This window comes from Myotis davidii, unplaced genomic scaffold (assembly GCF_000327345.1).
Source record: "Myotis davidii unplaced genomic scaffold, ASM32734v1 scaffold1471, whole genome shotgun sequence".
NCBI classification, from domain to species: domain Eukaryota; kingdom Metazoa; phylum Chordata; class Mammalia; order Chiroptera; family Vespertilionidae; genus Myotis; species Myotis davidii.
Genome location: NW_006284003.1, coordinates 452,201 through 479,607, shown reverse-complemented (window position 1 = coordinate 479,607; position 27,407 = coordinate 452,201). Strand labels below are relative to the sequence as shown.

At 43.7% G+C, this 27,407-nt stretch overlaps 1 non-coding gene across 1 annotated transcript; it reads right to left on the bottom strand.

Moving 5' to 3' along the window:
• Positions 1–9,868: 9,868 nt before the first annotated feature.
• On the bottom strand, positions 9,869–9,940 carry TRNAH-GUG. Its single transcript has one exon. It is a non-coding gene; the product is annotated as a tRNA-His (tRNA).
• Between the last annotated feature and the right edge of the window lie 17,467 nt (positions 9,941–27,407).

The following is a 27,407-nucleotide window of genomic DNA, read 5'->3' as shown; positions in this document are numbered from 1 at the left end:
TAAACTTATTTGAGTTTGAAACTCTTGCCACGGTTTACCCAGAGGCAACCGGCAAAGCAACATTCTTTGGACTACCCAATTAGAAGACAAGGAAATACAGTTCTATCACCTTAAAACTGGCATGCTCATTGTAGATATTAAAGGCATAAATTTAATTTCCTTATTGAGTCGTTGCTTTGCTGCATCTCAGAGACCTGAGCCACGGGGCTTGTTGACTCAGAAGCAGAGCTCCCAGGGCGGGTCCTTGACATCTTGAGCGAGATAACAAGCACGAGATAGGCGGTAGGAGAAGAAAAGGGTTTTTTAAATTTCTTCAGCTCCAAGTTGACATCAATGGGAGTTAAGTTTGGGGATCTGGATAGAATTTTTTTTAATATATTTTATTGATTTTTTACAGAGAGGAAGGGAGAGGGATAGAGAGTTAGAAACATTGATCAGTTGCCTCTGCACCCTCCCCACTGGGGATGTGCCCTCAACCAAGGTACATGCCCTTGACCGGAATCGAACCTGGGACCCTTGAGTCCACAGACCGATGCTCTATCCACTGAACCAAACCAGTTAGGGCATGGATAGAATTTATATAAGGAATGTGTAGGTAGGGAGAAGTTGTGAAGGGAAGCCCGCTGTGTCCCGTGCCAGCAGCATGGGGGCGACAATGAGGGAGAGAGAAGGTGGAGGTGGAATTCATCAGATCTGTCCCCATTTTTCCTTTATTTTTCATGAGCCTTTGGCCAGAGCAGGAGGAGGAAAATTGGGTAGATAAGGAGTGCTCAAATCCCCTAGGCCCTACCTAGGAGATCTGCGGGTTAGCCTGTAGTGTGGACAGACGGAGTAATTAGAATTTGTTTTACTGCTCCACCCTATGTTTCCATGTGGCATGATGACACCTACACCCATATAGCACTCAGAAGGCAGATGGATTGGGAGTCAGTGGCCAGATCGGTCATGTGGCAGAGCTAATGGGGATCCTTAGCATCTCAGAGAGCTAGGATGAGGCTGAGTCAGCCAGGAAGGGCCACTGGCCCTGAGCAGGGTGAGAGAAGCCAAAGCCAGGGTCTCCAGCACCGCCTTCAGTGTTTGTACCAGCAGGAAGAGAGGACACACAGGGGCACTCTGTGGTCTACGACCCCTCACTCTGCCCCAACAAAGCCACGCGAGCCTTGCTGCCTGCCTGAGTGCACACCTGAGACCCTCTTGTAGAGAATTTGGAGAAAGAGGGTAGAAATAATTAATACTAAACCACTATTCAAAAAACTGAGTTTTACTTACAGGGGATATTTACACTTTGAGATTGGACTAAAATCTAAGCTGAATTGGACATTTAGTGATGTTTTGCCTGTCCATCCAAAAGGTGGGGCTTTGTAAGAAAAACTGGGTTGAACATAAACAATATAAAGAGATTATATTTTCTCTGCGCATCTGAATCTTAGTGTGATTGAAATTTCAGACATTGCTACATCCTTTTTTCATATTCATAAAGCTTCCCTGCGGCCACCCAATCCCCAGGCATTTGTTTTACTTCAAATGGTAGGATTGGCATAGTTAATCAAAAGCGTATTGTGTGGGACTAGAATATTGGTTTACCTGGCAGGCCGTCTTACTGGACCATGAGCTACTTCACTGCGGAGGTCTAATTTCATTCATTTAGAAAGATGCTCAGCCTTTGCATCTCAGTTGATTCTCTAGAGGGGACTTCACCTGTGGCTTCTTTTTGGTTAAAGAAAGAAAGATGAGACTTCTTGGAGAATTTGGTGGCAGCCATCTTTCTTTATAGGTACAAGTCCTTTCTTTTCTTTATCTCTCCCATCAGTTTTCACCCGCCCCCTTTCTTTTCCCTTTGCCTTTCTTCCCTGGGGAAATGGAGGTGATACTATCTGGAAGAATGAGGCAGTGATCCTGTCTGTGAGTGTTCCCAGCTCCTCCTTAATTGTGACTCAGGGAGAGTCTTAATATTTTCTTTTAATACTCATCGGAGGATATGTTTTTATTAATTTTTAGAGAGAGAGAGAGAGAGAGAGACATCAAAGTGAGAGAAACATCGATAGGTTGTCTTCCCTACATGCCCAGACCAGGGTTCAAACCTGCACTAGGTATGTGCCCTGACTGAGCATCGAACCCTTAACCTCTTTTTTGGTGTACAGGATGACACTCCAACAACTGAGCCACTGGCCAGGGCAAGAGTCTTATATTTAGACTAGAGGCCCCTGTGCACAACATTGGTGCACTGGGGTGGGGGGTGGGGTCCCTTCAGTCCAGAGAGACCCTTTAGCAGTCCAGGAGCCCTCAGGGGATGTCTGACTGACAGCTTAGGCCCACGGGAGAGGCTCCCACCACTGCTGCTGTGTTCGCCAGCTGTCAGCTCAGCTTGTGGCTGAGCGGCGCTCCCCCTGTGGGAGCGCACTGACCACCAGGGGGCATCTTCTGCATTGAGCATCTGCCCCCTGGTGGTCAGTGCGCACCATAGCTACCCGTCATTCCGCCATTCGGTCTATTTGCATATTAGCCTTTTATTATATAGGATGACAATTTTTGGCTTAAAGAAAAAAAGATCTTCTACTCGTAGTTTGATAATCTTGCTAATCTCTAAATGACTTTCCTGTTCCCGGCTTCATTCTGCATCCCTACTCCCTTCTACTACTGTAATCTTCATGGACCAGATTTAAGTTGGTGTGTCTTTCTAGTTTCTCTACCCAGCTCTGTGTTCTCCTGAGACTTTATAATGACACATTTTGCTGGATTATAACTGAATTTATGCTTATTTTTTCCTTTAGATTGTAAGCTCATGATAGCTTTCTTTGTCTTCCTGATTGCATCTCCATATTTTGTAGTGCGAGCATTTAGTATATGTTTGCTAACGGATAAAGCTGGGTCTTTTATGCCTTACAAGCAGGAAAAAGAAAAACGTTCCCAGTGAGGACAGATCTCTGTATTTTCTGTCCCAGCTGGTTCATCAAGCCTACCAGATGTCATGGAACGTCTGCCCTTTCCTTCACCCTCCCTCCAGCTGAAGGAATGGCTGGGTATTTCAGGGAGTGCCCAGGAGGACAATCAGAAGGAAATTCATTTGTACGCATTTTCTCTGATATGTGCCTTGTCGTGGGAGCCTCTTACAGCTCCTGAAGATGTAAAACCCTCAAGTTGCAAAATGGTACTGTGTTCCCTTCAGGCCTCACTGCACTGGAGCCAGGCTGAGACCCAGGGGAAAGGGGAACAAGGCTCCCTCCCTTCTGCTGCGTCCTTCCCACAAAAGCCATGAGAGATGAGTGCATCTCTGTGCTGACTACTCCTCAGTCCCTTTGGGGTCTCAGTGCCAAAGGGAGGCTTTCTCTAGACTGCCCACTAGGGGCTAAAGATCTGTGTGTACCCTTACCCTACCTGTGGCTTCCCTTTTCAGCCTCTTCCCACGCTGAATTGCAGGTGCCAGCTGCCTTCTGTTTCTTCCATGAGCCTGAAAACTCCATGAAGACAAAGCTGTTGTCTATTTTATATACGCGTGTTCTATTTCCCTCCCATTACACCTGGCATGTGATAATAGTGATAATGATAGCAATTACAGTAATAATAGTAGTCACAGTGAATACTTATATAGTACTTTCTCTGAACCAGAGAGCTTTACCTAGACCAGCTCATGCAGTACTCACAGCAACCCTTTGGGGTAGATACCGTTATCACCCACATTTTGTATAGGAATAAACTGGGGCCCAGTGACACTTAATAACTTGCCCAGGTCACCTAGCAAGTAATCAGTGGAGCTGGAATTTAACACAGGAATCTGGCTTAAGAGCTCACATGCTTAATCACCAGACTACACTCCAAGACACTAGACAACATGGTATTGGAGGAGACCACTGTCAGGGGCAGAGGGGACGCCCAGCATGACAGAGCAGAGGGCCCACATTTATGGATGGGACAAAGCGTGTGAACAGGATGTAGACGAAGAGAAGGGTGGATAGCTGGAGAACCTGGAGGTGAGTAGGGGGCCCAGTTAGAAGCTGGTATAAGTGGGAAATTTGAAGGAGACAGATATGTCTGAAGCATACTTTTGGATATATTTTGATGTAAGGCAGTCTCTAAAATCCCCGTTCCACCTCTTCTAGAAAACCTTCAGTAGAGATCTACATGATTTTTAAATTTGGTTTTATTTTTTTGTTAATCTTCACTCAAGGATAATTTTCTTGGGGGGGGGGCATTGACTTTTAGAAAGAATAGACAGAGAGAGAAACATCAATGTGAGAGAGACATATAGATTGGTTGCCTCCTGCACATGCCCCGACTGGGCAAGGATCGAACCTGCAACTATGGTATGTGCCCTTGACCATAATCTAACCCATGACCCTTTAGTCCGAGGGCCGACACTCTAATCACTGAGCCAAACCTGGCCAGGAAAAATTCAGCTTTCTTTAAGTAAGACTCTCAACTGATACTGAACTACGTGGAGTTTCAGAATTTGCTCAGGTTTTAGAAGCAGTCTGTGAGGTGCGTGAGTTCATTGCAAAAGCCCAACCCTGTCTTCAGATCTCTTGGGAAAAGAATGAAGAGAAATGGCCATAGTTGGTTGGAGCTTGAACCAGCTGTAATTAGGATTTCTGATCAATTGTCCTCCTGTATTGGACATTGGGATAAACGTATTCAAGAAACTGTGAAAGAGGCCGAAACCGGTTTGGCTCAGTGGATAGAGCGTCGGCCTGCGGACTGAAAGGTCCCAGGTTCGATTCTGGTCAAGGGCATGTACCTGGGTTGCGGGCACATCCCCAGTGGGGGATGTGCAGGAGGCAGCTGATGGATGTTTCTCTCTCATCGATGTTTCTAACTCTCTATCTCTCTCCTTTCCTCTCTGTAAAAAATAAATAAAATATATATTTAAAAAAAAACTGTGAAAGAGAAGAAAGGAAGAAAATGATGAGATGGTGTGGAAGTGAGAATAAGAGAAAGTGAAAGAGGATGGAGAAAAACCCGCTGCTTTGATTTGTATGCTGTGACTTCTGAAAGGACTCCAGCCTCTGCGTAAGTCTACAGAGATTTACGTGGCTTCATTCATCATACTTCCTTTAGAAAGAAAATTTTCTGCTTTGGAGCCTTTGAACGTTGGCATCCAGATACAATATATTCTTTTAAAGTCACCTCTGAATAAAGACCTCTATTGCGGTAATGCCCCAGCTTGTAGGTGATAACATGGTGAATACAGAACCTCCCTTCAGAGAACGAAAGAGTCGGGTATGATGAGGATCCCAGTTGCTGATATCCTGGGCCAGGAACCCGTGGAGAGAAAAAAAAAAAACAACAACAAAAAAAAAACAGGGAAAGAAAAAAAAAAGTTCCTTGTCTTTGACGAACAATAACAAGCAGTGCCATCTAGTGGCAATTTATGTTTCTCTTCAGTCCATTTGACAGTGACCCCCCTGCCTAGCTCTCTGCTCATTATCAAACAAGCTGGAAAACAGAGTCCCCTTTCTGGTGGCAACATGACCCGAAATGGCAGCGCTTAGGGGACGACACAGTGTGTTAAAGCTGCTGCCGACCAGAGGCTCACTCCAAGGCATGTTGTGTGTTTTTCCCCTTTGGTTGACTTTCGGATGCTGGGAAGTCCACACAGAGAACAGAGAGCAAAGATCCTGCTTCTGGGAAAAGACAGAAGGGAGGGGAACACTGCCATGGTCATCGGGACTCACTAGATATGCATCACCTTATCTAACCCTCATGTCCTCCCTGTTTGGCTAATGACCCAACGCACAAAGAGGTCAGGTCCAAAGTCAAGCTGTCAGAAGCAGCAGAGTTGGAATTTGAATCCGGGCTGTTAGGGAAACCTTTCTCTCTGGTTCAGCTTTTGCGGGAATTTCCCTCTGCCAGTTACCTCTTTGGAAGGCCTGTGTTTCCAGGCCTTGCCACCGATCTTCAGCCTTTCAGGGTGGCGTGACTGAGGTAGGTAACAGTACCTTGGAATAGGTAGGGCCATCGTGTCTCATGCTGCTGTTGGCTGAGCTACAGAGAGAAGAAACAGCCCACACATCATCTCTCAATGCTTAGATCCTGCGAATGACGCTGCAGCAGCTGTCAGTGGATAAGTGCTCTTTCTGCAAAGTCACCACCAGCTGCCACTCCTGGGGACACTGCTACTCCAATGAGTTGGACAAGGCGGCCTGCAGCAACACGCCACCCATCCCTTCTGCCCAGCATTGCTCCCTGAGACGGAGCTCCATCCATTCAGATTCAGTACTAACACATCCTTTCTATGCATTAGTATATTTTTATTGCACAAAGAAAACAAACTTAAACTATGATCTTTATCATTAGGGGATGGATAGATGTTGATTTTTAAGAAATAAAGTACTCATTATTAATTTACTTAGGCTGCTTAGTTTATGACCTGGCCAGAAAAACAAGTGTTAATTTCTTTTATTTATGAAAACTCACTGAAATATGGATATAAAAATACCTGAATATGAACTCTCTTCAGTTCAACAGGTTAATGCAGGAGATTAAGTAGTGACTCTGCTCTACTATATTGAAGAGGGCAAGAAAGAAGCATTCCGCTAAAGCCATAAGCTTATAAAGCAAGCATGTATACTTCTGAATTGTTAATGCAGCTACTCAATTACAGTCACATAGGTGAAGTTTTTTTTTTGCTTGAGCAAACACTAATGATCACTGTGGCAATACCCACCTGAGGGACATCAGGTAATAGGTTATGCCGAGAATTAAGACTTCGCTTGCTCTTTAAGTTGACTCCCCGCAAAAAGAAAAAAGAAAAGCAGGCTACTGATTTGTCAAGGAGCAAATGATTTCACTATTTGCATGAACAAATGTAGGGGATGACAATGCCATTGACTAATGACAAGTACAGCTGTCAAAGCCATGTGATCAGAATCAGGACCCCGTTCGTATCTAACGTTTCAGCATTCATGTTAAAAAGCTGTCAGGGAACCTGGTTTGTGACTGGCTCCCCTTTGCCCTGAAATGCTTTATACCTGACATTTGGGAGAGGCAGGTTTTGAAAGATTATAGCAGAGTCACTCTGATTTTCCATGAGCATGTGTTGGCTTTGGTATAACATGTAGACGATCTGAATGGACACAGTGGAGTCTGTTGAGATGGTTGTGAAATGCTTTTTAAAAGGTTAGCAGCAGAAATGATCTCATACTTAATGTAATTAAAATTCATTTCTTCTGATAAATGTTCTAACACTTCTGAACACCAACTTGATATAGAGTTGGTTTTAGAACAAAAAAATCAATATATTTTAACATCAGCAAGAAGACAGATAGGACATCCAGTGTCAACAAACTTTCAGTCAGTGAAAACAACCTTTGATTTATACGACTCTCGGTCATGGTAACCACGTGAAGGGGGAGTAAGCCAGGATAGCAAACCTGGATAAGGACCTGGTCATTCAGTGAGTTCTGACTTGTGCTCTCCCTGGTGTAGAGTCTACTCTACCACATCTTTAACTTCTGGAACCCATGGCGAGGAAACCTTTTCCTAATAGAAATCTTACTCTAGTGCCTCTACCAATGGGGGCTGGGTGGAGGATGAGGACACTATGCAGACACTATGGAATAATGGGAATAAATATTATTTGTTGCATCTCTGCTAGATGCCAGTGTTGTATTTCCATTATGTGCCTCTAGATTAGGTGTTCTTTGTTTACTTGCATATTATTCTTTTATTTTTTGCTTTCACTCTCTCCTCCTGTTTTCTCTGAGAGCTTAGATAACTTGCCCAAGTTCAAGTGGGTCTTCGTGAGCAAAGTCAGATGAGTTTTCACTCTCTCCCAGCCACGCTGGGAGCAGTCATCCAGGGCAAGAAGAACCCCTTTGGCAAAGACGGAGGAGAGAGAAGATGAAGGGCTCCCTTTGTTCAAGCAGTTGCTCTGTCCCTAAGCTCCAGGCTGTGTCCAAATTAATTATCATATTCTGACATCTTCCTAAGGGGCTCTTCTGCAGGACACAGCAATAGCTAAGATATAAAGAGCAGGAATCCGTTCTGACTGCCATGTCTTCTGTCACATAGAAGTTAGTTTGAGAGAAGAAAGGTAACTTTCGGAAAGAAATGAAGGATGAGACATAGAGTGTGCCCTGGTTATCTTTAATAACCTAGTTCCAATTCTTTTTATATGTCTTTATTGATTTGTTTTTTGTTTTTGTTTTTTTTTTGAGAGCGAGGAAGGGAGAAGGAAAGAGAGAGGAAAACATCAATCATCGATCGGCTGCCTCCCACACCCCTCCCACCAGGGATCAAGCCAGCAACCTGAACATATGCCCTGACCTGGAATCTAACCAGCGAGCTCTTGGTACAGGAGATGATGCTTAACCAACTGAGCTGCACCAATTATTTTTGAAGCCCCCTTGAACACATGTCTGGGTACATCTCTAACTCAGGACATGTTATATTTCTGTCACTCACAAACACTAAGTTCTGACTGACATGAGTTTCTGCCTCAAATGATCAATTCTTCGCATTTTAAGTCTCCTAATAAAATAAAAATAACCTTGGGTGGGCTTATTCTGTAAGCTGATTTTCAGTAAAGAACAACTGCAATTCAGTGGTCTTCTTCGAAGTACTATTAGGACCAGCCAGATAAAAAGGCCTTGCAGTCTTGAGGCAAAGCCCACAATAGGCCCTTTGCATAAGGGGAGGCAGAATTTGGCGGGGGGCCTGTGGCAGGGAGGGATGAGGGAAGAAGAGACTGAGAGTAAAAAATGGTCTTGAAAGTCAGTCTTGAAGAAAACAAGAAATATGTGCTTTTTACTTTATGATATTCTGAGGCTGATCTTTTAGGGCCATAGGCAAACAGAAACTGTTTTGTTTTTTGGACGAGGTGGGCAATCTATATTTCAGTTTTTCTAGAATACTGTTTCTAGGAATTCACTGACACCGAAGGAACTTAGTAGATTCTGTGTCTACCCTCTGCACATATATTTTTATTTAAAATTGTTTTTAGTATTCCATAAATAACAAACACAAGTTTTTGCTAGGCCATCCATGAAACAGGGACAAGAGGCATTAAAATGGAAATTCTCGTGATCCCTTATTGAACATGGCGGGCAATAATTTCAGAGCAGTAAACCTCATTATAACACACTTATATTTTACATTTTCAGGCTATATTGTTCATGTTTCTAAGTCCTGGAGAAAGGCCCATTAAAGCCATGTTACTCACATTAATTCAACATTTAGCCATTTATAATACGAACCCCAGTCTTTTGGAAAATGTCATTTTAAGAGTTTCACCATATATGGACATAATTTATTGCCCGAGCCCCATTGTCTACTTAGAATATGGCCTTTATCAGACCCAAATGCCCACTTCAGAGAATTTCGTTTTGAGCAACAACTGGCTTCTTACATTATCCAATGATGCAGGAAAGTGAAATTACAGCCAGTTCATATCATAGAAACAAAATGTTTCCTGCAATTACTGATAAGGGACAGTTCATTTTCTCTCTGTCATCCTGGAAAAAAACCCTCCTAACAACAATTCATGCCTGGTTAAACAGGATTTCCACACGGACTGCTGACATCTTTCCAAATAATTCAGGGTTGTTATTACTGTACCGCCCTGGCAGGGCTCAAAAGCAAGCAGACCTGACGAGTCGCTCAAAGCAGGGCGTAAGTAGCTGTAATTAATAATAATTACATGCCCACTGCACTCCAGTTTTATCATATTATCCGTCCACGCAAATATAAAAACCCCCACACAACACGCTGGCCACCGGATTAGCCCATTAATAGGGCCACTCTGTGTATGTCCTCTCTCTAACATCTAAAATATGTGTAGCGGCTTCTCTTTTATGGATTTTCATTATCTGATGTCTCGCTGCAAAATGCTGTTTGCAGGCGTTTGTTCTCTTCCAAAAGCCTCCTCCCCTCCTGCCGTGACTCGGATTCGAACCGAGGTTGCTGCGGCCACAACGCAGAGTACTAACCACTATACGATCACGGCGAGCCACAGGACAGCTGAGCACTCCGCTTCCCTGAAGGGCTATGGCAATATTATAATTTGTGGAAACACTGCCATCTATTGCCTAACTATGTACATTTTCTTAATATTGGGAAAGGGATCACCGGTTCAGAAAGCTCTAATTATTTAGAGGAAGGACAGCAAAGTGGCTGAACATGAAACCGACGTGGTCTTCTGGGCTGACTGGTGACACCGTATGGGGTCGGATTCACAAGAGTTACTGTCCAGGAAATGGCAATCAAAGTAATAAGACCGAGGGAAATGAGTCTGTTGACTCACGCTTCCTACTTTTAACCAATGATGAAGACAGATTTCCCCCCCCTCCCCAACCGCCACCACCAAGTATGCCGCATGGAGTGACATATGACTCTGAGCTTCTTTTGTGGTTTCTCCACCACCAGCCTTAGTTCCACGTCTCAGGCAGCGTAGCCATAAAAAAACATGGCAAGAACAAAATGGCCTGAGGACTGGGGAGAATGAGAAAGCTTGTTTCTCCTATTAGAAGTAGTCGGAGTAAGGAAGCCTGAACTGAGGACAGGCCCCTTTTCAAACCCACTGATAGCTAAAGCTACCCCCCACCCCAAAAAATATGTAGGTCTTAAAGCCACAAGAAGAAAACCTGCCAGTAACATTAGCAACCCACCACACAAAGAAACTGGAGTATTCCACACTGAATACGTTCCAAGGGGAAATTTTTAATACATTTCCTTGTTCTAAAAATTAGCCTGTTAAAGTTATTCCCAGGGTTGAATGGCTTAATAGAAAAGTTACAGAAAATATATTTCTAATCAATGAATTATAATTGGGTGTCTCCTTTAAGCCTTCTGAACAAGGAGGACCTGGGAGCCGTTGGGGCTGGCACTGTACATGGGGTGGCCAGACCCTCCCCCACCTGTTGAGTGGGAGCCAGCAGCTCCAGTACTTCTGGAAGGAAGTCTAAAAGCCTCAGATACAAATGGCCACTCATCCCCTCCCCTCTAATTCTCTATGGTCCCTTCTGTCTTCCTTTAAACCAGCGGTTCTCAACCTGTGGGTCGCGACCCATTTGGCGGTCGAACGACCCTTTCACAGGGGTCGCCTAAGACCATCCTGCATATCAGATATTTACATTACAATTCATAACAGTAGCAACATTACAGTTATGAAGTAGCAACGAAAATAATTTTACGGTTGGATCACAACATGAGGAACTGTATTTAAAGGGCCAGAAGGTTGAGAGACACTGCTTCAAACTCTCACAAATCCGCTTTCCTTCCACCGTCACATAGAACATTGTGCTGAGGGCCTGAGCCCAGGGATCCTGTGTGGGAACCAGGGCAGAGCACTCCCTGGCCTGAACAGGAATACAGGGGAACCGGTAAGAATCACTCTGAGGCAGGGGGCAGCCACATCTCTTGGCTGACGAGCAGTTTCCTAAAGTAGTATCATTTGCGTGCCACCTTCATGATTTTTGCTCTGGGCACACACCAACAGCATAAAAAGGAAAGTATGTTTTAGTCAACTCACAGAGTATAAATTGTGGAAACAGGCCTTCTGGATTCTAATTTTGGCTTTGTTATGTATTAACTGGGGGAACTTGGGCTGCTTATTTAACCTCTGTGCCTCAGTTTTCTCATCTGTAAAGTGGAGATAATAGGACCTACTTCATAGGATTGTATGAGGATTGAACAAAAATTTAAAGGAGGCCTGTCACATAGTAAGCGCTGTGAAATATTAGTTATATTATTTTATTTAAATGTATTTTTGAAGGAAATTTTATAACACTCTATATCAGTGGTTCTCAACCTCCCTGATGCCACAACCCTTTAATACAGTTCCTCATGTAGTGGTGACCCCCAACCATAAAGTTATTTTTGTGGCTACTTCATAACTGTAATTTTGCTACTGTTATGAATCACAATGTAAATATCTGATATGCAGGATGTATTTAAAGGGATTGCAACCCACAGGTTGAGAACCGCTGCTCTATATGTGTGTTTTTTTGAAAAACACGGTATCGTCGCGACCCACAGGTTGAGAACCGCTGCGCTATATGTGTGTTTTGGTTTTTTTTTTGAAAAACACAGCATCACATTCCATAAAGAGAGGGCACAATAAAATTAAATCTGAAAACAAAACAACAGAATTAAAATCTAGCCCGTACTCGAGTCCAAGTTCTACTCTCCGTGCAACAGAAAGTGGGTAACAGTAGGAGAGCTGTTAAAGACATAGTAGCCTCTGAGCAAGGTTTCTTCTCTGCTCATCTGAATGATGGAAGAGATCTGAAAAGGAAATAGCTTTCTCTGCACAGGATTCAATGCTATGAAATGCCCCAATCATTACACCCCCTACATCGCCTCCCACACTGCATCTGTCAGGCTAGGTTATGCTCCCGTCGCGATGCTGACCTCTTAGTGGCTGAGAGTAAGGAAGCCTTCCCCCGTCCTTGTTCTCACATCCACTGCAGGGCCTGCTCTGGGGCGCCTCAAGCAGGAGCCCCGGGTAAGGAAACTGCCATCATGAACATGGCTCATTACTTTGTAAATATAAAGAGAGCCCTGGGGTGTCCAGAACCAGCAACTGAAGGCTCTTCTCACAACTCACTGGCTAGAACTGATCACTTAGCTGGACCTGTTGCAAAAGTGCCTGCAAGGGCACTCGGCCTTGTACCCGGAAGGCAGTGCTAGAAGCCTCAGGGGAACAGCACGAATGGCTCCCAGCCATCCCACCCGTGGGAAACTAGCGGAGAAGTGTGGAGAGGTACATCCAGGAGGCTGTACGCCTAACAGCAGACAGGACCGGGGGCAAACACATCAGCTTTTCTTTAGCATCGCCATGGGGTTTTCTAGTAGATAATGGTAGGCACCCTGTGGATAGACTCTGGAATATTCTTGACTACTGAACTGCAATGGACTTCTGAACAATTACCAGGCTCTTCTGCCCATTCACTGTCTTCTTGGGGATACTACTATATATTAATATTCCTTCCACAAGCACCAATGACCTATGACCCACTTCAAAGGGAAAAAGCAATAAAATCAAAACATGCCTTCTATGGAACAGACTGATGAATCTCAGAGGGAAGATAGGGGTAGGGGTGTGGGGAGAGATTAACCAGGGAACTCATATACATACTAGAGGCCAGTGCACAAATTCATGCACGGGTGGGGTCTGGCCGGCCCACTCCGATGGAGGCCCATTGGGATAGGGCTGGTTGCGGGGAGGGGCCGTGGGTGGTTGGCCGGCCAGCCCCACCCCTGATCGAGGTGTTGGGGGCCGATCAGGGGTGGGGCCAATGGGGGAAGAGGCCATTGGAGGGCTCCAGGGCGTGTCCGGCCCATCTCGTTCAGTCCTGATCTGCTGGAACCCAGCAGCAAGCTAACCTACTGGATGGACACAGACAATAGTGTAGTGAAGTCCTGGGAGGGTTGGGTGCGGGGTGAAGGGATCAATGGGAAAAAATGGGAGGGGGGGATATCTGTAATATTTTCAATAGTAAAGGTAAATTTTTTAAAAACATGCCTTCTAATGGTATTTTCATCTTCATTTTAATCTATGACATGATTGCGTTTTTTTTATGACTTTACTATGTCAACCCTGAGGTGGTTATCCCTCTCCTACTAATTTATTCATCACTCACAAGTACTTGTTGGGGATCTAATATAGCCCAGCCATTTTTCTGGCTCTTAAGAATTTAACAGAGAACAAGAGAGGCATGTATCATGATTTCATGATTTTTACATTCTAGTGAGAGACATACAGATAAATAATAGGCGGATAGAATGTATGAGCTAGTGTCATGGAAAGGAATATACATACATACATACATACATACATACATATATTGCTTAAAGTTTTTAAATTAGGCAGAAGTAGAGAAAAGCAGGGAAGGTATATATAGAGAGCAAGTCAGTGCTTGCTTGCTTGTCTGGATTTTGGTCCTCTCTCCAGCTCTTCTACCTGTGACCTAGGGCTAGTCCCTGGACCTCTCAGAGTCTATTTCATGATTGCGAGTAAGGTAAGGGGAATTGAACTAGATGACCGCTCAGATTCTTTATATCTGATTTGTCATAAATTTCATTTCTATAAATAAGTTGACAAAAAATAGCCAAATATAAAAATTGTGAAGGGATAAAATTCCAATGAAAACAGGTAAGTCCTGCAGCTGTTTAGCTATCCCTTATGTTTTTTTTAAACTACATGGAAGCTGGTCTTTTGTCAGCTTCTAAATGTTACCAGTCTTATTTCCCTGCCTATGGCAACATATTTTCATACACAGGGGTTGATCTCTTGATTTAAGTTGGGTGTGAAGAAGAGTTCTCACTTGTGGGGGGCATTTAGCTATGGAATTTATTCCGGAAGAAGAAGATATGGACTTCCCTTTTAAAAAGAAGAATGCTGCTGACCAGCCTCTCTTTGTTAGAAGTGATGGAGCAACTGCCTTCCTGCCTCTCCTCCTGCTGCCTGACTACCAGATTCTTCTGATGGAGTTGCTACTTTCCTGGGCTTTCTAATGGATGCTAACACAGGAGCAGGGCTGGCCAGAGGGCCTCAGAGCTGGTGGAGGCCCCCACCTCCCCAGCTGAGTCCTATCTCCAGCATGGCCACGCCCACCTCTTCCCCCAGACCAACTCTGTTTCTCCTCCTCATCCCTCTTCTCAGCTTGCCTCCTGCCTCGCTGGGGGTAGGCAAATGACAGTCAGATCCATCACTGGGCTGGAGGCCAGGAGCAGCAATCCACTGGGTTGGGGCTGGCCCAGAGCCCAGTTTTCAGACAAAGACAGGTTGGGAACGGCCCTGCAAAGTGGGGTCCCTGCCCCCTCCTCCCAGAGTCCCCTCCTCCCAGAGTACCATCTCTAGTCCTGAGCCAGCCAGCTTTGGGGAGATAAGGGACCTTAAAACTATTCATTTTGTGGGTTCTTTCTAGAACCTCATTCCCATACCAGTGAACAGTGTGTGTGCTTGTGTATGTGCATGGTGTGTGTGTATAAGAGAGAGAAAGAGAGGGAGGGAGGGAGGGGAGGGAGCGAGGGAGAAAGAGAGAGAGAGAGAGAGAGAGAGAGAGAGGTGGGGGAGGGAGGAAGGGAAGAGGAGGAGAGGCAGAAGAAAGAGCAGGAGGAAGAGAGAGAGAAGGAAGCAGAAAAGGAGGGGAGAACAGCTGGACAAATCTTTTTTTGTACATGTAAGGAAACCAAGAATTGCTTGTATACATTCCTGAAAATTTTTAGGGGGCGACAAAAGTAGGGGGAAGTAGAGGAAGCCCAAGTAAATGGGAGCTCCAGATTTCAAACCTTCAAGCACGTCACCTTTATCATAAAGAAACACACTGAAACCTAAATGGCCTTAGGTTTACCACCTCTGGAACGCTTCCTGCCTGTACAGAAAATCTTTGATTATGAGAAAGCACAAAACAATAGAAAACATGGATTATTTTCAGAATGCCTGTAACCACAAAATGTTTAACAGTTTGCATTTTCAGGAGTGAGCTCCTTGAGGTGATTTCCCCCATGCTTATTAATGAATTGTATTTCACCGAGTCAGAAGTCTGGCTGTGGGGAATGTGGAATGGTGGTGGTGGTGAGGGGGTGGTGGGATGGGCCGGGGGGGGTTTTGGTTGGCTTAATTTTAATTTTTCTGCCTGAAGGCACCATTAGAAAACTCCAGATGCAACGCCTCCTAATAGAATTCCTCATCTGACACAGCCCTCTGGAATATGTGGGCCTAACCTTTATGATCTGGCAGGCCAGGCCTCTATTTGGAAACCTTATTGGGGTCGGGGGCTGATCCATTAATGATAATGGGCAATCATAACTCAGAGCCCCGAGAACAGCTGAAGGCCTGGGGCGGCGGAGCATTAGGGCTCCGCATGTAGTAAAAGTGGTGGCAACGGGACCCCCAGAGGAAGCAGGGGGTGGAGAGAGGGCTGGACTAATAGCAGAAAGCGAGGACATGCCCCGGGACTACATTTTTCTCCCCATCACATTAGGAGGCTGAGATCTTAAGAAAGAGAACTGTTGGCAGGATGGGGACCAGTTAGCGCTTTGGATTTATGGCCACGAGGGTTCCAGCCAATCACTGTGGAGCTACTTTTCTTAAAGAAGTTTAAGCGTGGGCTGCCGGGGGATCTGGGGCTGACAGCCTCAGACAAATACTTGAATCTCCCTGTGCTTAAGTTCCCTTTATGAAAGTGGGATGCTAATGTCAAATGTATATGGTTATTGGGAGGATTAAATAAACATGTAATGCATTTTAAAAAGTGCCTAGTCTGAAGTCATTAGTAATTATTAGGCATATTTTGGTCAAAGGAGATATGGGAGTTGGCTGCTCTGAGCTCCAGGCCAGGATGAGGAGATGCCAGAAGAGCAGGCATGAGCCCAGAGGTGGCCTGTGGCTTCCCAACTGGGCGCTGGTTATGACAATAAGTGGCTAGTTAGATGCCAGAGGGAAGGATGCCTCGGGGTCTGGACAGGTGGTTCCAATCCCAGAGATAGGATGTGACTGGGACACATGGTACGGATAAGTAGAGAGACGAATGCAGCACACAAATCAAGAAGGCCCCCAAAGCAGAGGCAGTCGCCCAGTTTCAGGCTGTCCTGTTGTCCCTCTGACCTAAAGGAGCCAATATTGGAGCCAGTTTAGTCGGGAGGTAAGTGTGGTCACTGGAACATGTTGCGGGGGGCAGGGGGGTGATTGAGAGACATAAAGGAGCAGATCACTCCTCAAATCCTTTTCTGTACAGAATGATCAAGGCTCAGCAGCTGGGCCTTCTCTTTGTCTTAAAGTGATGATGATGAGTTTGCTCTTAAAGTGACTAAGGTCTCACATGTGTGAGGTACCTGGCCCGAGTTGGGGTAGGGCTGGAGGAGAGCCATGACTATAGATGACTGCAAAGGAGTGCCCTATTTCTTCTGTCTCCCACACACTTGACATTAGTGCCCAGTACAGAGCATTGGCTGACTAGATTAAAACACACAATTGGCTTGGGTGTGGATCAAACTCCAGAACCTGGTCTTTCTTTAGAGCTGCTAAATATTTAAGAGCTCTTTAATTGACCCTTTTTCTTAAATTGAGGTGTTTTTTTTTTTATTGATGAGTTTAACCTTGCCTTTCCTGAAATACATTTCACAAGTACACTTCTGTTGGATTACACAGCGTCTATGTCCAATTCTGACTGCCTCTGTGAGTGTCAGTAATCACTGGGGCCATCAACTCTCTTGATCGAAGCTGAGCTATGAGATAAATAAGCACATCACAGATCAGGAAGGGACTGCTATCCAACTGATCAGACCTCAGCAGTGTGGAAGCTAGACATATCTGAAAATACTATTAGCATCTCCTGGGCTCAGTTCTTCTGTCACCTGAGAGAGAGGAATCAGGGCACTGGATAGCTTGTTGGAATGAACACTACGTCACCTGTTCATGTTTTGTTCTGCTTTGTTCATAATGAAGTTTATAATCTGGGAACATTCATTTGACCACCTTTGCCTCATTGACTTTAGAAAAAATAATAAATCTGCTCCTTGTCTATTATACAAAGATGAGAGGCCCAGTGCATGAAAATTCATGCACTAGAGAGTGGGTCCCTCAGCCCAGCCTGCCCCATCTCACAGTCCAGGAGCCCTCAGGGGTAGGAGGCGACCTGGTGATCAGGGGAAGATGACGCCCCCATCACACCTCTGCTGCTGCCACTGCCAGCAGTGAAAGCCTTGTCGCTGCTGCCACTGCCGGCAGTGAAAGCCTTGGCCAGCCCTGGTTCCTGAGCCTCGGGCCGGCCCTAGACGGCTGGGCAGCCAACATCTGAGGCTTGCCTGTGTCTTGGGCTGGTCCTAGGCAGCTGGGGGGCTGAGGGCAGGTCAGGCCGCACTGTGCACCTGCCGTGTCCCCCTGCAACCCCTGCAGCTGGGGGGCTGAGGGCAGGTCTGGCCGCACTGTGCACCTGCCGTGTCCCCCCGCAATCCCCACTGGCCTGAAAGGACTGTGGAACTCCTGTGGGGTTGAGGGGACTGGGTGCTGCATCTTTGTGATGGCGTGATGGTAAATTTGCATATTTCCTCTTTATTAGATGGGATAGTAAAAGAACAACATAAAATATTCACAATATTTTGAAAGGTGTTGCATAGAACATATAACTGCAATTATTCTTACTATCATCATTATGATAGCCAGAACTGATATGAAAGGTAGATATTAAGTTTATAAGATGAAGCCAGATTTCTACACCAGGTAACCCTAGAACTGTAAAGATATCTTAGATGAAAAACATGGTCCCCTGATAGCTTTTCCCTTACTTATCATCAATTATTTGAGTGAGCTGGAAGGAAGGGGGGGAGGGGGAACCAGCCTAACTGAAGTAGGATAAACTATTCATTAGCAAGATAAATAGGTATGACATTTAATAACCTATAGTGCCTCACAGAAAACTAAGACATTGCCAAAAGGAATTGAAGCTTGCGGTTCTCTAAACTGTTATTTAAAGCAGGGTTTGGCAAGGCTTGTGGGTCTGCACCAATTTTAATTGCATTTAAAAAATTCAGAATGGTGACTGTGTTCTTTTACTCATTACTTCTGTGGTGAAATGCCTTTATAGAGAACTTGCTCATGGTGAAAACTTATGCAGTGGTTTCATAGTTCAAAGCATGTGGGATCCATCTGTGTCAGCAACCCATGCTTTACTTTCTGGCCCTTTAACTGATTCCCAGTTGCATATAACCCCCAGTTCTTTCCTTTTGTTATTTTTTTTCTGGATCACATCTAACAAGACAGCCTGAATCCTTATTAACACCACAGAGATCTTCCAGAGGGGTAAAGATGGGCAGAGGACCGCCCCAGTGATGACTGAATGGACCCTGGAGCAGAATTACCGCAAAGCCGTGTTTGCCTGTGGAATAGATAGCAGTTGCCATGCACCCCCCAACCCCCAGACACCTAGAGACCATACACACAAAGCATTTAGTCAGACCTTTTGCACAGTACATTCACGAGAGGCAACTGTGATTGTATGACCCTCATAATTTGTAAAGGGCTTCTTAACTTCCTATAATTTCCCATGAAGAATTATTTTAAAATAGTTACTACTTGTTGAGCACACATTAATGCAGCAGGCACTGTGCTAAACATTTCCCAGGAATTCACTCATTTAATCTTCATGAGAGCCTGAGGTATTGTTATTTTCTCCATCATACTAAGGCACAGAGTTGGTTAAGATACTTAGAAACACACAGCCTGAACTGCCAGAGTTGGGATTTGAACCCACGAGACTGCCCTTGGCTGAATGCTATCAGCTAAACCAACATATTTTACTGCACCACTTATGCAACGCTGTGCCCATGGGTGAAATGTCCTGACTTTCTCTTTATGAAAATTCCTGTGTCCTGTGTCTTATCACACAGAAACCTAGATCCCCAAAAGGGATCACTGATAATGCCTTGCACACAGGAAGTTGTGAGGATTAAATGAGAATGAGCAAAAAATTCATTTGGTAAAATGTCAAATAATACACAATCATGCATTAGTTTGGTAGGGTTACTATAACAAAGTCCCACAAACTAGATGGCTCCAACAACAGAAATGTATCGCTCCACAGTTCTGGAGGCTGGAAGGTGTCAGCAGGGCTGGCTCTTTCTGAGGGCTGTAGGGGGAAATCTACCCCATGACTCTCCTCAAGCTATTGGTCGTTTGTGGGTAAACTCTGACATTCCTTGGTCTGTAGATGAATCACCCCAATCTCTGCCATCATTTTCACATGGCATCTCCCTGTGTGCACATATCTGTCGCTGTGTCCAAATTTCCCTTTTTCAAAGGACACTGGTCATATTGGGTTAGGGCCTACCCCAATGAACTCATGTTAACGTATTTCTATAAAGACCCTATCCTCAAATAAGGTTCCATTCTGAGGTACTGGGGGTTGTAAATCCAACATATTTTATTTTATTTGGGCGGGGGGTACCACAATTAACCATGAGCTTCTATTTCTATTAGTAATAATGGTACTAATAATGTTTATAAATGAACACAGGTTACTTTTATCAGGTATAGTGTTTGCAATCTGCCAGGAACTGCTGCACACAGTGCTCTAACCCTGGGCATGGCTGTGACTAGGTCAATGTCAGGCACAGGCAAATTTTTCATACATCTCTAAACCTACCACCCTTAAGGGGACAGTAGGAGGCAGACTCACAAAACTTTGGGCAAAGGAAATTAAGGCTACATAGCTAGGAGCTAGTTAAGGCAATGCTAGGACTAATGACTTTCCAATGCCAATTGTGTTTTGAGTGTAATATGAATGGTCACTTTCTGGCTCCTTCTTGGCAATATCGTGCCACCTGCCTTCGCCCACCACGCTCAACTATTATTTCCTCAGATAGCGTCCCACACCAAGGGCTTCATCTTGAGCTTCTCTCCAAAAACACAATCCCCCGTTTCCAATGAGCTACTCAGCCTCCTACTGAAAGCCCCACAGGCATCTCAGGCTCACTGTCCAAGCTGAACTCAGGAGCCTCCCACCCATCCACCTTCCCCTCCTTCATCACGTACCTCAGGCAAAGGCATCGCCATCTTCCCAATATCAAGAGCCAGAAGAAAAATTTGGTGTCATCCTCAGTCCCTTTCTCTAGCCACACTTCTCCATCCCATTTTGTCCTAACGTGACACCAATTTTAATGCATTCATTCTACCTCCTAACACTCTCAGTAACCTCTTTTCTCCAGACTCTGTCTTGTTCATGGATGTATCCCCAGTGCTGAGCACTATGCCTAGTACATGGCAGGTAATTACTTAATATCTAATCTAATAAAAGAGAAACATGCAAATTGACCATACCTTTGCTATGCCCCAAGCCACACCCACCAGCCAATCAGAGCGACTATATGCAAGGCTTGGTTGCCCCGGTGATGGAGGAAGCCAAGCGACTATATGCAGGATGCTTGGTTCCCTGACCAGCTGTGGCCTGTGCTAAAGGCAATAAAGTTTCAATTATAGAAGATAAATAAATCCCAGATACCTGCTTCCAGCCAGCCTCCACTGGGAGCTTGGGTGGCTGGAGGCCATGGCCAGCCTACAAACAGCCATCATCCCCTCACCTAGGCTGGCCAGGCACCCCAGGAAGACGGGTCCCCACTGGGGGCCTTGGCCCCTTTTGGTCAGTGCGCTCCCACAGGGGGAGCTCTGCAAAGCCACCAGTCAGGCTGATGGCAGCCAGTACAGCAGTGGTGACGGGAGCCTCTCCCACCTCCTCAGCAGCGTTAAGGATGTCCAACTGCAGCTTCGGCTTGGTCCCCGCTGGCAAGTGGACATCCCCCGAGGGCTCCTGGCCTGCCAGAGGGATGTCTGACTGCCAGCTTAGGCCTGATACCCCAGGGAGCAGGCCTAAGCCAGCAGGTGAACATCCCCCAAGGGGTCCCAGACTGCGAGAGGGCACAGGCCGGGCCGAGGGACCACCCCCACCCCAAGTGCACAAATTTTTGTGCACCAGGCCTCTAGTTCACTGTATAAATAAATGAACAAAAAATAAAAATTCCTCTGTGACTTTCCATTGTCCACGAAGTCCAAACTTTAAGCACAACATGTAAGGTCCTTTAGTATATGTCCCAAACTATTTTTCTAGTCACATATTCTACATTTCTGTCCATCCTCCCACACTGAGACCAGCAATACAAAACTGTTGGTTATTTTCTAAGTATGCTTATACGTTTCATGCCTCTGATAATGCAAACCTGCATAGTCAACGTGCTGGTTTGAGCTGCCACTGAAAGAGCCAAATTGAGATATCAAGTAGGCGGATGGATATGTGAAGCTGGAACTCACAAGAGAAGCTTAGAGTTGGAATAAGATGTTTGGGAGATGCAGCATACAGATGGTTTCAAAAACATGGCAATGAATGAACTCACCTAGGGAGAGAATGTTGATTAAGAAGAGTATTCACAAACTCCACACATGAATCAAACCAGACCTATAGTTTTAAGTGACAGCAGGTCATTCAAGTGGCTCTGTCTAGAAGGCAGTGTCTAGAAGAAATTGACAAATGGGTGACAGGAAGCCATGGAAATTGAGTTTTGGAAGTTATAAGCATGATGGTAATTGTGGAAGCTCTGACCAGATAAGAGTGAATGATCTCTGTAGTACTATCAACCTCATGCCCAAGAGCAAGATGTTTTTATGATCAGAAGTTGGAAAACTCAGAAGTGTAACCAAAAAAAGCACACCAAAAACTTCGATGATATTATAGCTATCATTTTTTTATGCAGGCATTTTACATTTACTGAATTTTGTCCTTATCCTCAATTACTCTTCAACTTTTTAAAAATTGTGAAATATGTCAGGAGAGTAAAAAAAATAACTACATTATTGATAGTTAAAACATGGAAATAAGCTCAACCTCGCTATAAAGAGAACATTGCTGGAATCGTGTGAGTACTTACTGTGCTCTCTCTGTCTTCTCCCAGCAAGAATCAATATCTTCGCTATTGTGATAATCATTCCCTTGTTTTTCTTTGTTGCTTCACCACCTATGTGTGCATTCCTCAGCCATAAATTGTTTAATTGTGCTTGTTTTTGAATTTTATATAAATGTAACAATGCAGTATATATTTCTTTGTGGCTTGCTTCTTATATTCAAAACTATGTTTGTGAGCTTCTTCCATGTTGCTCTGTGTAGCTGTAGTTTGCTCATTGTCTAGTGATTTTTTTTCCTCTCAACTATTCGTGGCTGATATTTAGAAATGTTGTTAATTATTCTATATTGGCTTTTATCTGGGAGCCTTGCCAAACCCTCTCATCAGTTCTAATAATTAACCTGTAGATATTTTGGATATTTTTATGTTTAGAATTATATATAACATCTGCCAATTGTAACAGTTTTGGTAATTTCTGTTCTTTTCTGTTTCCTTTCCTTGTTTTATTGCTCTGGTCAGGATCTGCAGTGCAAAGGGCTGATAGTAAATATTCTTGTTTTGTTCCTGATCTTAAAGGAAATGCTCTTCATAGCTTAATCTATTATTACATATGATATTTACTGTAAGTTTTGTAGATATCTTTTATCAGGTTAAAGAAGTTTCCTTCTATTGCCCATTTCCACTAGAAATTTTTATCTATTTTAGAATTTATACCATGAAATATTCAATTTTAGCAAATACTTTTTTTGTTACCTATTGACATGCTTTTTATCTTTTAATCTGCCACTGTGTACACTAATTTTCAAACATTAAACCAGCCTTTCATATTTATAGTTTTATCAGCCTGTGAAAATATATATGTATTTCATACTCACAGTAACATGACTTGAAATTACTTATGATAATCATACATTTTAAAAATTATACTCTAAAAAATAAATTGAATGGGCCCACATAGTTAAGTAAATGGACTCCCTATCTCTTAAACAACCATACTTGTCATTATGTCATTTTTTCAGACATACCCAAGAGAAAAGGAAATAGTATGAAAAATTCCACAAGTCCATTGCTCAGTTTCAATAATTATCAACATTCCAACAGTCTAATTTTTATCAAAATAGAAACTTCAAACAAAATTTTCTTACAGCATTTTAAAGCAAATCTCAGATATCATGTGATTTCATCTGAAATTACATTTGATCTGAACATACCTTGGTAGTCATCGGTGGAGAACCATCTCACTATTATCACACCTAAACCAACAGTAATTCCTTATTTCATTGAGTTTGAACATTTTTTATATTTCATTTCTAGAAGTTCAATTTAGTTCTTTTAAAATCTGCTTCACATATTATAGGTCATTGTTTCTTAAAAGTTTGTCATTTATTTCTTTAGGGATATTAGACAGAGTGTTTTATAGTCTGTGTCTGAAACTTCCATGATCTGAAGCCCTTATGAGTTGGTGTTTGTTCTGTGTATGTGGATTTTGTTTGTTTGTTCTTGCTCATGGTGCTTTGTTTCCCTGTGCATTTAGTTACTTTTTATTATGGCCTGAGAATGTTGAGGGCTTAAAATGAAGATGTATTCTTCAGAGAGGATCTACATTTGTTTCTACTATGCACTTTGTGGCATGGCTAGTCTGGGGTCACTCTCAATTAAATTCTTGGTTTGAGGTTTCTCAGACCATTCAAGGAGTGTGAATTCAGGCTGTTAACCTGAGATGAGCTGCAGTTCCAGGTTCTCAGAAGTGATTTCTTTTCATTTTCTCACTTTCTCTCAGCATCAACATAAAAAGATAAAAACAAAGAACAATCATACATTTTCTTAGCAGTCTTCTGATTGAGGGTGGGAAGTGGCAGGGTTGTTTGTAGTTCATTTTTTAGTCTGAAGGTATTGCTCTTTGGGATGCAGGTTGTGGAGTCTTTATCTTGGTGGGCCCTGGGATTTGCCTCCCATACCCTGTACCTTGAAGTTGTGAAAAGAGGAGTTCATCTGGTTCAACAAATGACTTCAATTATTACACTGAAATTATTTTCTTTCTTTGGAGTTCATTGATGGTTTTATGATGATGGTTTTCATATAATTTAGACAAGCTATTGGCTATAGAAGGAAGGTTGACCCAAGTACCTACCTTGGAAATAGAAGTTCTCTATTTTTAAAGCCATACTCATCTGGCCTTCTGACCAGTGAAGTCAGAGAAAACATGACCACGAATCAAAAAATGTATGTAACTCGTGGTTTGACCATACATGTCACTAAAAATAGGACTGAGAAAAGCCTGATCCTTTGCAAATAACCTTATATAATAAAAGGCTAATATGCAAATTGACTGAGTGGTGGAATGACTGGTCACTATGATGTGCACTGACCACCAGGGGGCAGACACTCAACACAGGATCTGCCTCCAGTGGTCAGTGTGCTCCCATAGGGAGAGCACCACTCAGGCAGAAGCCGGGCTCATGGCTGACTAGTGCAGCGGCAGTGGCAGGAGCCTCTCCGACCTCTGCAGCAGTGCTAAGGATATCCGACTGTTGGCTTACGCCCACTCCCCATGGGGATGGTGTCTAAGCCGGCAGGCTGACATCCCCTGAGGGCTCCCAGAATTCGAGAGGCACAGGCTGGGGTGAGGGATCCCCCATCCCCTCCCCCCAGCCGAGTGCATGAATTTCATGCACCGGGCCTCTAGTAATAGTAATAACAATAATAAAGAATATGGATCTCAGAAAGGTGAATTTCAATCAACTGAAATACTAGTAAATTCTTAGAAGCTGAGTTCATTGAACATACAACTAGTCTCTTATATTATATCATATCTATGGCTTATGAATCTGTCTTATGTCCTCACCTAAACTGATTCTTCTTGGAAGATATGTTATTCATTTTGCTTACACATCTCTTAGCACCTACTACCATAGGCATAATTACTAGAAGAATTAAGGAATTAAATTATTGTAGTGGGGAAAATGTTTTTATTTAAAATCTAAACTGATTGACTATTTATATATTCTAAGACAGTGGTTCTCAACCTGTGAGTCGCGACCCCTTTGGGGGTCGAATGACCCTTTCACAGGGGTCGCCTAAGACCATCGGAAAACACATGTATAATTACATATTGTTTTTGTGATTAATCACTATGCTTTAATTATGTTCAATTTGTAACAATGAAATTGGGGGTCACCACAACATGAGGAACTGTATTAAAGGGTCGCGGCATTAGGAAGGTTGAGAACTACTGTTCTAAGAGGTTAGGAAAGGACTGCCATAATTCCCATGAGAATGGTAGCAACATTTCTCTAGTACTTTCTTTTTCTTGTTTAAAGAATCCAGTGGCGATGGAGAAGGTGCAACCTGGAATAGATGCTTGTCTATCAGAGGAATTAATGAGTCTTTGGATATGCAAAGGGATTACAAAGCTGATGATGGGGATGAAGGAAGAAACTAGGATGCCGTGCATAAGACAGTGGTAGAAAATTTATTTTTTCTTGAGAGAGGGGCAAAGAAGAAAGAGAGTGGCAGAGAAAAGGTAGCTGGAGGGGTAACTATCAGCATGCAAAGTGGCCAAAGGACTTTCTCAGGCCATGGCTTTTCTGATTTCTAATATTCTACACTAATCCTTTTATGTTTCTGCAATCTAAAACTTCTTCTATCTTCCCAGCATCCAGCAAACTCAGCTACCCCTGCAGAAGTCTTACATGAGCCTGTGTGTGTTGGGGGAGGAGGTCCTGGGACGACAGGGCACATGTGCAAATCCAGGAAATGGAGTGGTTCCCAGAGAGGAATGAATAAAAGAACCGCACTATGATAAGATAGTGAAGAAAAGGAAGTTGCTGGAGTGGGTAATCGAAGATGAAGGTTGCCATAAAACTTTAAGTACCTGAGAAATGTGACTTGATATGAATCCAGACCGTTAAGGTCCGGATGTTTGTACATAACCCCTGTCATTATTATTTATACTAAAATTTATTATTATTTTTTAATCCTCACCCAAAGATATTTTTCCATTGATTTTTAAGGAGAGTGGAAGAGACAAAGACAGAGAGAAACGTTGATGTGAGAGAAACACATCGATTGGTTGCCTCCAGCATGAGCCCCCACCAGGGCCCCAGCCAGGGAGGAGCCTGCAGCCAAGTACATGCCCTTGACCAGAATCAAACCCAGGACCCTTTGGTCTGCAGGCCGAGGCTCTATCCATTGATCCAAACCAGCTAGGGCTATACTAAAGTTTAATAGCATTAGAAAGCTCCTCCAACTTTCATCAGTTAGTAGTTAGTGTCGGGATCTAGCAAAGCTCTTATAATTCCCCAGTCAAGGTTGTATTTCTCCAGCTGGGCATCAAGCAGTTGTTGTTAACCTTGGATGCATGTTGGAATGACTGGGAGAGTTTAATCCTACTGACATCCAGGCCCCACTCCAGACATTCTCATTGAATTGGCCTGAGGTGGGGGGAGGAGGGGCTGGGCTTTAGGACTTTCAAAATCTCCTCAAGAGTTTCTAATGTGCAGGCAAAATTGAGGATCACTGGCATAAAGCTACAGTAATATCCTAAGGACAGTATGAAACCTTCTAATGAGGTGACAAAAAGCAGTAAAGAATGTTGGCGATGTAACTGTGACCATAAAGAAAGTTAATTTTGTTAAAATGCACTCGTATCATATAATCCTCATGCATGTTTGGACCTAAAAATAAAAATACAAGCAACAAAGATATTGTGTAAAGCTCATATGTGAATGAGAAGAAAAATCATCTCTATCCCTTTGGCTTACTGTTTACATTAACACAACTTTACTATTCGAGTACATTAACCTAACTTTGTTTTTCCAGGAAACTCTTGCCCAGGAAGCCAAAGTTGCAGGGTGTCATATAGCTTCAAAAAATAATTTACTCTTCAAAACTCCATTTTTTATTTTGGGGGAGTTAATACTCACCAGAGAATATTTTTCCACTGACTGTTTTAGAGAGAGCAGAAGGGGGGGAGAGAGAGAGAGAGAGAGAGAGAGAGAGAGAAAGAGAGAGAGAAGAGAAGAGAAGAGAAGAGAACAGAGAGAGAAACATCGATGAGAGAGAGACACATCGATTGGTTG